The following is a 13,006-nucleotide window of genomic DNA, read 5'->3' as shown; positions in this document are numbered from 1 at the left end:
GTTTCGGAAAGTTTTTTTCAAGTATGGGCGTGTGTGACGTCAGATGCGCCGGAATGTCCTTATGCGGGTCCTAAGGGGACTTCTCCCGGAAGGGCGCGCGCGTACATGTAGCCTAGAGCGAGAGAGTGAAAAGCCCAATTTATACTTCTGCGTCGAACTTACGCCGTAGCTACGCCGTAGGCTGTGCGTAGCGCGCGTCCCCTTCGGCGTACCCTGACGTGCATCTCTCCAAAAATGTAACAACGCGTCAATTCTACGCGGACGCAAGCCCTGTGATTGGTCTGCTCAAACCGCTTCCTCGGGTTTCACATGCCCATCAAAGCGCTGTGCTCGTCTAACTTAATGCTTAAGGATGGAGCAGTCTCTATAAAGGTTCACGGTCGTGCGTTGGAACCGCAGGCGGTGAGTAAAACTGCTTCAAATGTCTGTGTGTTGTTAACTATCGGCGTGTAAGCACAGCAAGTAAACAACATGATCAATTAATTTATGGAGCATGCGATGTATGGTGTGTCTTTCTGTGTGTGTGTGTGTTTAAATACATGTGTTTAGCTGGCCACTGTAGGTGATTGTTTATTGTAGAACCAAATCATGTCCTCATAAACATTGAGTAAACACACACAAATGTTGTGAACTCGCGCATGACATGTTGTTCTAAAAACACTGCGCTCAAGTTCAAATCATTTCTACTCTTAAAAAACTCTCGAGACCTTGTGTTTTCCCCCATTTCACTGCCCATCTCACGGGATCTGATTCGGGATCAAAAATGTATGGCTGAATATGATTGTTAGCCATGGTTTGTTTTGGGATGTCAGTCACAGCTTCCAGATGCTCTCAACGCAAAAGCTTCGCGCGCTCGTGATTATTTAGCTCCGCCCACACTCACTAATTTTTTTCCGGAAAGACTCGATACAGCCTATTTTTCTTTTATAAATATAATAAAACTAAAGACTTTTTGGAGATATGAAGGATGCAATACTACTCTATAGGTACTCAAGATTAACATGAGATTGACTGAAACTGAGTGTTTCACCCCCCCGGCCCCCCCTTTAATTAGATGAATAACATTTACACAACTTTTCCTTTCGCCAACAAAGAACCAACAAAGATTAAATAGTATAATATAAGTTTGCACTTTACAGTTATGAAAGTAACAGACTCACACACACGTCAAATTCAAACACCTATTTATCTAGCAAATATTACTTCTAATCCACTTCATCTGACTAAAGCAAACACCATGTGATTGAAAAAAGTGTCTGACGGCTCTCTTTTCAACTCCCAAGTTTACCAATTCATATAGCTAAAGGTGTAGTTAAAGATATGTAATCTGGTTTAAACTCAGTTTACACAACAGGGTTGACACTTCCTAACCTCTGCTGTTGGAATTTCATTCAGAGAAATGTGTCAGAGGAGCATTCCCTGAGTGTGTGCTGAGTTCCCTGTGCTTACAGTATGAGCATGCTATCGACCTAGCATTTTACATATAGTAAAGTTTATATTTAATTATGGAGATTTATATTAACTGATTCTATTCAAGTCCAAACAAACCTCCACAGAGCTGACTAGAAATCTCCCTGTTGTGTTGCATCAGAACTTGGAAGACATGTGAAATATTGTTAGGTGAATTACAAAAATTGCTGTCATGTGTTTCCTTTCTCTCCCTAAAATAGTTGTGGAAGTCCTAATATAGGCAAAAACTTACAGTTCTGTCATGATTTACTTACTCTATTGATCCAAACCAGTATGATTTTTTTTCCATAGAACACAAAAGGAAATGTTAGGCACGCCATGTGCTGTAGAGTCATTCCTTTTTTTTTTGGTGATTGTAATTCCTGTGGAAATACATTTATATTGCCTCTGCATTAAATATTCTGTGAAACCTTTTTAAAACCAAATTTAATATTTCAGAGGCTCAATTTCTCTGTGTAGAGAAAAGCTAATATAGTTTAGGTATAAATACTTAAAGGGGTGGTAAAACAAGATTTCACTTTTCTAACTTTAGCTAGTGTGTAATGTTGCTGTTTGAGCATAAACAACATCTGCAAAGTTACAGCGCTCAAAGTTCAAAGCAAAGGGAGATATTTGCTTTTAAAAAAAATGTTCTAAGGACTACAGCAAACAGCCGGGTTTGGACTACAAGACATTCCCATACAGTTGCTGACGTCAGCATATCCCATTATTTACATAAACCCCTCCTCCGAGAATACTTAATAAGCGGGGCGAGGTCATTATATTGCTGTTTTGGAGATGAGTTGTCGCAATGCCGTCGAAACGCTGCTGCTATTTTCATCTGAATTGCAGGTCCACTTTGTTCGGCCTTCCTAGGGAGGAGGGAGTTAGGGATCAATGGTTAAAATTTATTTTTAACTCGGTCCCTAATAATTATGACCCAAATCTCGCTCTCTGTGCTGCACATGTTACGGAGGAAAGCTTTCACAATCTTCGCAAGCTCAATGCAGGATTCGCACATCGGCTTGTCCTGAAAGATGGAGCAGTTCCAACTTTAAGAACAGAAGCTGTTGTTTACGAGCCACAACCTGTAAGTATGATTTATTTTTCGTCAATGTGTTTTCCTGTAATAGTTCGTATTGTTAATTTTACATTGTAGCAAGAAAGTAAACAAATGACAACGCTGTTTGGCCCTGCTGGTTTGTTAAATGCTCATTCATACTTAACGTAATCCGACAACTTTTTTTTAATCTCAACAGCAAACTTGGAATTAGTTTAGGCTAAATTATTCTTTGATTAGAGCCTTTATGTTTATCTACATGCTTGTTTATCTACAGGCATGCTAAACATGGTTCTGTGTTTGATTTGGCAGCCGATGTTATAGTGTTCGTTTTGGGTTAATAGTTCTGGCGACAGATATTTGTCTACAATTGTTCTAAAAATACAAAAGTAACGTTGGCATACAGTCAGAAACGATCACTACGGATCCGCAGTCTTTACTCAAAAAATCCCTTTGAGGACTGTAGAATAATTTGTTAGAACGATTATATGAAATTCTTGTTTATGAAGCTTATTTTTTGAAATTCTATAATAATTAGTACAATTAAATAACAGCGTATCTAAAAAGTAATGAGAGAACAACAAAAAACCAACCTTTCTGAAACGTCCTTTAACAGCCGTTCTTGAACAGGTTCTGCTCCATCATCTTCACTAACGTTTCATTGTTTATGCCGGTGACACACTGGTTGCGTGGCTTGTCCATTTTTATTTTGGCTCCCATGTTAACAGGTTAGAGCTTGCAGAATGCCTATATGACACGCGCGTCTCAGCGCTGAGGAGGCTGAGATAATCAATCCAGGCCAGGGCTAATAGTGAGCTGAGCCAGTGGCCTCAGGCCTTAAGCACATGGCTTGCGTTTCCACTGCCGGGCCAGTAGCCCCGCAACGCTGCCCTAAACCCCGCCCCTAACACGCCTTTCTGGATCAAACCCAACCCATTTCAGCGGGTATTATGAATTTATTTACTTTTTAAGTTAGGAAGATAGCATGTATATTAACTCACAGGCCGTGGCTGCAATAGTGTCCGACTTGTCTCGCGAGTCGCCACTAACAGAGGGACGGTGACCCAGCACACCGTCCATCAAGTCGAACCATGGAAAGTTTCTTCTCTGAGCTCCTCTTTGTCCATTGTGCGTTTTAATCGCTTTGTACAATACTGCGCCCGCAACTTTTTTATTTTTTCCCGAACTTGAAGCGTTGCTCGCTGAATGCTTAGCTTAGAAAATTCAGCAAATGTATTTTATAACGTCCTCGTTTCTTCACACACCGTCAAATTGACGTTGTACCCTTTCTTCTGCCCAAATGCTCAGAAGAGCTATGGTATCTTCGACAGACCAGTACAGGGGATTCTCCATTTCGAGCAGCGATTATTTTGCGCGATATAAAAAAGTGAAATGTGCATCTTGCCGGCTTTGCCGCAGACCATAACTTTCCCTACTAACGATAAACTCCGCCTTTTACCTTGCCCACGCCTCTAGCCCGAGCTGGCCCGCTTTGGCCCAAGGTATTCGACGGGCCAGAAATCCTGGCCGTTGGCCCTGAGTAAGCCCCGATCAAGTCCTGGAAGTGACAGTGGAAACGCGACTGGCCCTGGCACGCATTAGCACGGCTCGGTCCTGGCCCGCCAGTGGAAACGCGGCTAATGATAATCATTTCATGAGAATTGAAGATAATCAATGTGCATTGCCTGAAACACATTTGTGTGGCCATTATGTTGAAGATTTTTTTAAATGAAAAGAGGCAGAGTGGTGTTTTATTACATATTTCGTTTTATTGTGGATGAAAAGAGGCAGAGTTGTATTTTATACCATATTTCGTTTTATTGTTGCCTAAAATATACATAAAGAGATAACTGGATTAGCCAGAGCGTGCTGAGTGACACGATAAAGAACGCAGCTGTTCCATTTGCAGAATAACCGGACTCGCGTCCTCTCGTCCTCGGGAGTTCGTTCTCCTAATCGAACTTGGCAAGTCCGAAGTTTGCGTATACTTGTTGGTATTGAGAAACGGCCTATATCTATGACAACCGCTTACTACTTACTATCGCTTCAGGGTCACGAAAAATACCAATGCAGAATTAAGGATTACGACTTATAGCTACATACGTATTTTGATTTCCGATTTCCATCTATAAACACATGAAGGATAATCGGATAACAAGATTGTTTTTAGTTTTCCGTTTTTTAATATCAAAACAAAAAATGGGTTGTTTTCCATTTTTTGTTTTCCTATTTACTAATGGCAATTGGGAAACTGTCCGTTTTTCGTTTTTGTTTTTTTCCTTTCAAAACGAAAATCCGTTGGCCGACAAGTACACGGACCTTCTTCCCTTTGCTTGTTTGCGTTTTGTGTTGTGTTGTTATGCGATAGAGTTGCATAATCTGACTGGAATGCATTCCACACTTAAGCTCTAGCCCTGCCCTGGGGAAAAAGGAAAAATAAATCAGTTAATACCATTAACCCATACCATTAACCAACCATAAGCCATTAAAATATGTTTTGTAATACAAGCTATTAATATAGCTTTGCTAAAATGATGGAAAACCATTTCTGGTTCCCTAAAGAACCTGTGAAAGGTTCTTAAAGAACAGATTTATGTTAGTCTGCTGTATCTTTTAATATTCCAAATAACCACTTTCCACTACAAAGAATAATTTGTCTAATGGAAAAGTTCTGTGAATGTTAATGGTTCTATATGGAACCATACATGCCAAAAAAGCACCTTAATATTTAATTGTATTTTTGGAATGTAAGGTTGGCCAGTTGCCCTCAGTGGATTTATTACATATATCATACATTTTTCCATGCCATGTGATAAAAGGAAATAGATATGATGAATGATTATACACTTTATTAAGGCAAGCAGATTGTAGTTAAACAGCAACATGTCATTGTGTTTGTTGAGGTATATGGATTCCAAGATGTGAAAGTGCTGTATATTTTTTTTGTTACCTTCCCCCTCCCTGGGTACTTTCCAAGATTCATTTGAAGAAACGCACACACACACACACACACACACACACACACACACACACACACACGCGCACACACACGGCCAGGAAATAATCACTGGGGCAAATGTGTTTACCAACTCAGAATTTCACTCTAAATAATGTTAACATAATTTCAGTCTCTAATTCACCAACAAAAATCACAATATTTAAATTCTACCTTAAGGCCTTCACCTCACTGATTACTTTGCCATATATTAGGGACACATTACCATTTCTACCTATGATATTTCAACAATTAAACTAGATTATGACTTATGATGGCATGACATGGACAAGGTTATTACTTTGAGTGTATTGGGTGTCTGAATGAGCAACATTATAATGAAAGAGTAGCATTACACTATGATGACACGACATCTTAATAAACAGTGTCAAATTTCACCAACAAACATTTGTGATATCTGTGGTCTAATAGCATGACAGGATCGTAAACACATGAATTGCTGTCAAGATATCAAAGTAATATAATATATTGGATCTGGAGAGCTATTTTGTAGCCCTGTAGTATGTACAAACGCAAATCATCAGTCCTTTTTAATTCCCTTCCAGGCCTTCACTAACAATGAGCCCAACTATGACTAATCAAAATAGATATTTAAGGTTCTGATAATATGTTCTTGTCTATAGCATCAATTCCATGTCTGATAAAAGAGCTGAATAAACAATTCATCTTTTCCCAACAGGATTGAGTATACTCTGGCCCCTGTGTTGTTTTCATTTGACCAGAAAAGCTTATCTGGCATCATCGCAGCAACATTACATTGTTCCTGCCTCCTTCTTACCATAACATCTAACTTTGTTACACTGCTATACCCTTTTTTGTTCTTTTTTTTAAACAAGTAATATAAAAATAAATATCTTGGCTCATGGTTCTTGTTATCTCTGGGGGGGGGGGGGTTTGTGACTGGGAGGTCTCTGTTTCTGTCTTAATATCCTTAAGATTTATTTTCCTTAAATATAATTAATTTTGTATTTTTCAATAAAAAGTCACTTTTATTTATATAGCGCCTTTTACAATACAGATTGTTTCAAAGCAACTTTACAGTGATAACAGTAAAATAATGGAACAAAGTTTGTTTCGGCTGTACAGCAGGTAGAGAAGAAAATAGTGTCATTGTCCAAGTTCAGTGTTGATTCATTTCTGTTGTAAAAAAAGTTATTTAGTTCATTTATCTATACAGCAGCACTGAAGAAAAAAGTTATGTCATCGTCCAGCTCAGTTCAATTCTCATAGGTTCTAAAAAAATTAGCATATTGTGATAAAGTTCATTATTTTCCATAATGTAATGATAAAAATTAAACTTTCATATATTTTAGATTCATTGCACACAAACTGAAATATTTCAGGTCTTTTATTGTTTTAATACTGATGATTTTGGCATAGAGCTCATAAAAACCCAAAAAACTTGAATGACATTCTTGAATGAATTGCACGCCTGTCTGTTATTGAGGGTGCATCGACTTTACATTTTTGAGACAGGGAGTAATGGGTGTGCTGAAAGGAGGCATGCCGAAAGGTTAATTGTTACATCAGAAACTAACTCTAATCCTATACCCCTACCCCCTGTCTTGCATTATTTCAGTTTTCAGTGTTATGCGGTTGTATTTCCTTGTTGTATTGAATTAAAGTATCCTATAGTATCTCCCTCGTCGTGTGCTTGATTAAAGCCACCTAATCCGTAACAGAATGCAAGTCTAGAATAAAAACCCAACAACAAAGATGGCTGAGGACAGACTCCTTACGATATGTGGAGCGGTATGTGGAGGAGTACCTGAATGTTTCCCATCTGGTGAGCAGGGTGATAGTATGATTAGTGCCTGCTTCTGGATGGGATTGGATGATGATAATTTATTTAGATTCCTTTCCCCTGGTGATTGTTATAGGTCTGTAGATATTATTAACCATGTTCTCGATTTAAATGGTTAGGATTTCTTTCTTGATATAGCTAATGAGGACAATCAAAATGATCATTCAGTCCTTATCCGGAAGCATGTAGGTGCCTCTGTTCACCCTAAGCCAGCACCCCCCACATGCCCTCCAGTCCATCCAAGATGGCCGCTGTTCCCGAGTCTCGTCCCAAGATGGCTGCCACCATGCCTGAGCCCTCTGCCAAGATGGCCGCCTGATAAAACCAAGCAGTTCCTCCATGGAGAGATATGTGAGCATTCAGATGAACTTTTGATCTTTAAAATAATAGGACAGAAAGTAGGGGGTAAAGAGGGTTGAGGTGAAGGGATATTTTAGCATACTTTTTTTCTTTTTTTTTTCTTTCTCTTAGTGCCCAGTGTTGCATATTTGAGGTCAGAAGCTTAAGTGAGCGAATAGTTTTGAGCCGATTCTTTTAAATTCACTGGTTCACAAATAACATCAAAGGTTTCATTTGTGAATTCGACAGCTGCAGCTATTACACTTGCAGCAGTTAACAAGCAAGTCAAGTGAACAATAAACACTTTGATTTGGTCTTGGGAGTATTATCAGATCAAGTGTGATCCTATTTATAATAATGTCAGACTGAGCTCTATGTCTTTCTTATTTGTGTCGCATTAGAAATCTCTTTTACTGGAGTAATATTTCATTAGTGTTAGTAATATTTCATTAGACTCGACTTTAACTTAAGTGTTTAACAGTTTGTGTTCACCATCCACCACAAATAAACATTTCATAATTTATTTTGCCATTGCGAACACATTTCCTATCATGAATGCCTATGAAAGACGACGGAGCCAATCTGAGTAATCGTATCGGTTTACCATGGTAATTTTAGTACAGATATATTGTTTACTGTTTTATTGTACTTAAAGACACAAAATAGATTAGCCTGAGAAAACCCTGATGAACTTAAAGCAAATTTGAGATTTGGGCTGCGTTTGAAACAGCATACTCAATGAGTAGGTACTTAATTTCAATAAGTAACGAGCGCTAAAAGAGTATACTGTAACTAGCTAGATGTCGTTAAGTATTAATGCGATCCAACATCTGCCATGTTGATGTTATCATGTGACCTACGACGCATTACCCCAAGCCATTTTGAGGTATTGTTGAAGAAACAGCAGCCCATTTATTTTGTGAATATATTTAGGGTTGATTTAAATTGTTATATTTTATTGGGTCACTAATGTGACCCACAGTTGATATAATTTTTTATTAAGAAATCCCAAAATCATCATCTCTTTAATATGTTGTTAATTTCTTTATTTTATATCCAAAAAAAAATCTCCTTTCAGTTTTCCCCTTTTTCTTGTTGAATTTACCTCTCGTTTCATCCCTCAGGCTTATACATAACAAAAAAATATATATTTTTTAATGTATTATGAAGAACTATTTAAAGATATTTAGCCTTGTCATTGTTCTTTTTTCCTGTGTATAAATTATCATATTATGATGTACACAAACCCATGATCTGTATGTCTTTGTCATAATGATTGTTCATTGTTAAAGATACAACTATCTGCAACAGTTACTGAGTGACAGGTGCACTAACAGCTCATAACATCAGGAACTTGACAGCCCTACCTAGAATGATTTTTCCACAGCATTTGTAATGTCCGCACAAAGGAGTCAGGCAGCTCCTCGAAGATCTCATCTTTGGAGAAAACTGTTGATTTTATACTCAAAATGCAAGTATCACTCCTTAATATTACCTCAGAATAAATTGCATTGCTAGCCCACCCCAAAATTTAAAATAATAATAATAAATGCTGACCAATACTTAATTATATTACTTTTTTTATACTGAAAATTATATAATTGAATAAAACATGCACAATGTAATTGTTTTGTCATATGACATGAATACACACTAAATGCAGTGAAACATCTACATTTTCAGTCAAGCAATGAATGAAAGCATTCATTAACTAAATAATTATATTTTATATACTGACAACAATAAGAGACATGAATAAATTGGTAAAAGAACAAATTAAAGTAACAATCACAATAAACAAATGCATATACAAGTCAACAACACATGAAAACTTGTTATAAAACAAACATCTACCTACTGCTCATGTGTCCCTCATACCAATTCAATGACTTCAAATGTAACATTTATGATAATTTTCACATTTGTATGTGATGGAAGTTACAAATATTCAAATTGTTTGTCCCTTGTCTCTTTATTTTAGTAAGAAAAAAATGTATTTAGATGTTTCACTAAAACCACAATTTTACTTTGTTAGCCCTTAACATGTCAATATTTTTGGTAAGAAAAAACAAAAATAGATTACCAAACAGCCTTTTAGCAAATGGGCACAATAGGTAAATTCACTATAGTGTCTAAAACATTCCTCAGTGCTGGAACATAAAACAAAACTGCAGCAGATAAAAGTTCAGAATGCTCACGACCAGGAAAATCCTCGCGCAGATTTGCCAAGGGGACTGGTTTATGTCAATAGATCTGAAAGACGCGTATTTTCAAATACAAATAGCGTCGCGTCACAGGGGATTTTTGAGATTCGCCTTCGAGGGCCAGCTATATCAATACACAGTCCTATCGTTCGGTCTGTCCCTAGCACCCCGTAGATTTACGATGTGCATGGACACGGCTATACATGTATAATAAAATGTGTTTTTACAGCAAAATCACTAGGCCTATACTATTTAGCGTCTTTACACCTTCAACAATTCAAAAGTTTACTGTATAGTAGTTTAACACATGCGATTTGGTTTGTAATACTCACATTTGAAAACACGTTCACTTCTTCCTTCATCTTTTCCGTCATGTTCGAGTATGACGTATCCTCTTCTTCTTCTTCTTCTTTGACATTTGCTCTCCCGTGGCCTCCTGGGATAGAAAAATATCCATCGATGGGTGCTTCTGAATCTGGGCAGAAGCAGTAAGTCATCTGGGAACTTCTCGCCTACTCTTTTATGAGTACTGATGTTTCGAACGTATACTACTTCTTTCAGGTACTGTTTTCTCCTACTATATAGTAGGTAAGTAGGCAGATTCGAACGCACTATTAATATACGCAGGTCCGAATCTCGCGAGAATTAGTACGTCACACAGGTAATTCTCGCCTACTCTTTTATGAATAGGCCTACTAAGGATTCACACTGGGTGCTTCTCAATATCCCTCCTCGTCTCCCCGCTCCTCTGTCCTCCATCCTATGACCCGGAAACCAATCAAGCACAGCCATCTTGAAGGACATCTCAATTCTCTAACTGCATCGCGAGGAATCGAGGAGTGAGGAGGCTTTCAGAGGAGATATGAGCGAGGATACACAGCTGTATCCTATGCGGAAGTGTTTTATTGACTAAACGTGAAGCACGTATACATTCTCCTCCCCCTTCACATCGTTTACAATAATTTGAATTTATACTTTACCCTTGCAGTTTATATAAACCACACATCTCACATATTTCAACAGGGTATCTTGCTTTATTATTATTCATTATGAATTTATTGAATAAACAAACTTCAACAACATAAGGGCAGATCCTTTAAGCGCTGCTGATGACACTGTGAAGTGACGCTCGAGTGATCAAGTATTCCAATGTATAAAAAAGCTTTCATTCGATTCCTCCGTCCTCATTTTCTTTCCTTGCGTCCTTCCCTCACATCCTACAGGGGGAGGAGCTGAAGCGCTAGGAAAGGAAAGCGAGGGAAGGAAACGAGGATGCACAAATAAGAAATGAGAAGCACCCATACTTTTTCGCTCACCTACTGCTTTTCCCCTACTATATAGTAGGGAAGTATGCGGTTTCGAACGCATTTTCCAAATCGAGTCACCAATCCCAAACGTTGAGGTGGGCTTTACACGATTGGTCTATCCAATTGCGCCCAGAGGCATTTGAGCGACGTCCGTTGGTGACACCCCTTTGGAAATGGGCTGTGAATGAATTAACCTTCCCCAGACCCACTCTCAGTTACAACTGAGAAGGGACTAGTGTCAACCAGGCTAAGAATAGATGAGGTTTTTGTTTAAAAACTAATGCTTGGTGACTGCACCTCAGTGTAGGCTACTTCAGGCTAATAGAGCTGTCATTCACTTGAATTTCTTCAAATTACCATCAAGATCGGTAGATCAGAACAAACACAGGATTTTATGCAAGTTATGACAATTCACTGTATTAAAGTAAGACACCGGACAAACCCGAACGCAAGCAGCTGATTTTAACTTCTAAAGCACGACAGTTCTTTGATGTTGATTTTATTTTTTTAATGAGATTTGTTGTCCAATGCCTGCATTTTTTGGTACAAAATGCAAATAAAATGTTAAATGGCAAACTCATGTTTCCTTGTTGTTTACCATAATAAAATGAGGGCCTATATATTGGTTCTGTTAAGCCCTATGTGATAGTTTTTAAAGATTCCAGTTTTCTAAAAAGTGTCAACCGGTTAACAACGACCTGAACCGGTTAATGACTTGGTGACTGTGACATCAGGGGCCTGTTTCAATAAGGAGGTTCAACCAACTCTGAGTTAAAACTTGAACTCTGAGTTGATTTACCCTGAGATAGGGCTGGGCGATATGGACCAAAAGTCATATCCCGATATATTTAGGCTGAATATCGATATACGATATACATCCCGATATTTTTTCCGCAAAGTGAGAGCAAATGTTCAGTCAAAGCCAAATATGACATGTCACAAGTAGTTTTATTGAAACTGGCTATTTCGGTGAACAGTTGCAAAATTAAATGAATAAATAATAAACAGGTTTCTTCACCTGAGGCCTGTACCATGATGTTAGTTGAACAAACTCAGGGTTACAGGATTAGTTTAGAGTTGACAAAACCAAACCAATCCAACCAGGCTTTGTTTGTACCATGATGCTGATCATCAACTTTCTCTGTCAACTCAGACTTTGATCCTGAGTTTAGGAGTTTAAGTGTGACATCAGTATCGAACAGCCAATCACATGTTGAGAAAGAGTGAAACTGAGATTAATTTCTCGAGAGAGAGAAGCAGCGCAATTCACTTATTAAATAAAAGTATTAAAATAGTAAGAATTTAAACAAATTTACACAGCAAGAAGAAAACAGCTGTCTATGAAAGAGGACAACTAAAAGAAAAAGTCTCGCTACTGTATATCAGTGCAAGTTAAAGTTGTGAAGTTATTTTATACAGTTGATAAAGGTATAGAGAGAATTGAACATTTAAGCTCACATGTAGTTATTTTATAGCTTCATCTATTGATGCTAAAGCGTATTTATATTATCTTTATATATTTATTCATTTAAACTGCGTAATAATAATTGATGAACTAAAATTTTACATGTGTGATTGATAAAGGGTATAATAATTACATAAATAATATCTAAATCATACAAATTTATTATTCTAAATAAGCATCACTAAAAACCAGACGATTTTGTCTTAAAAAATCATTTGCTATGTAGTGACCTTTAATTTGGAGTAGAAACAGGTGGAGTGACTTTATCGCATCAGGCATGTGTCACTTTGCTCACAGCTGATTGGTCCAAGTTCAGTTTGCAACCTCTTACCTGGAACATAACCTGACCCGGACCAGCTTAG

This window comes from Siphateles boraxobius, unplaced genomic scaffold, assembly GCF_051911475.1.
Source record: "Siphateles boraxobius isolate OS27281-9 unplaced genomic scaffold, OSU_SipBor_1 12, whole genome shotgun sequence".
Classification (NCBI taxonomy): domain Eukaryota; kingdom Metazoa; phylum Chordata; class Actinopteri; order Cypriniformes; family Leuciscidae; genus Siphateles; species Siphateles boraxobius.
This window is presented reverse-complemented; position numbering follows the sequence as displayed.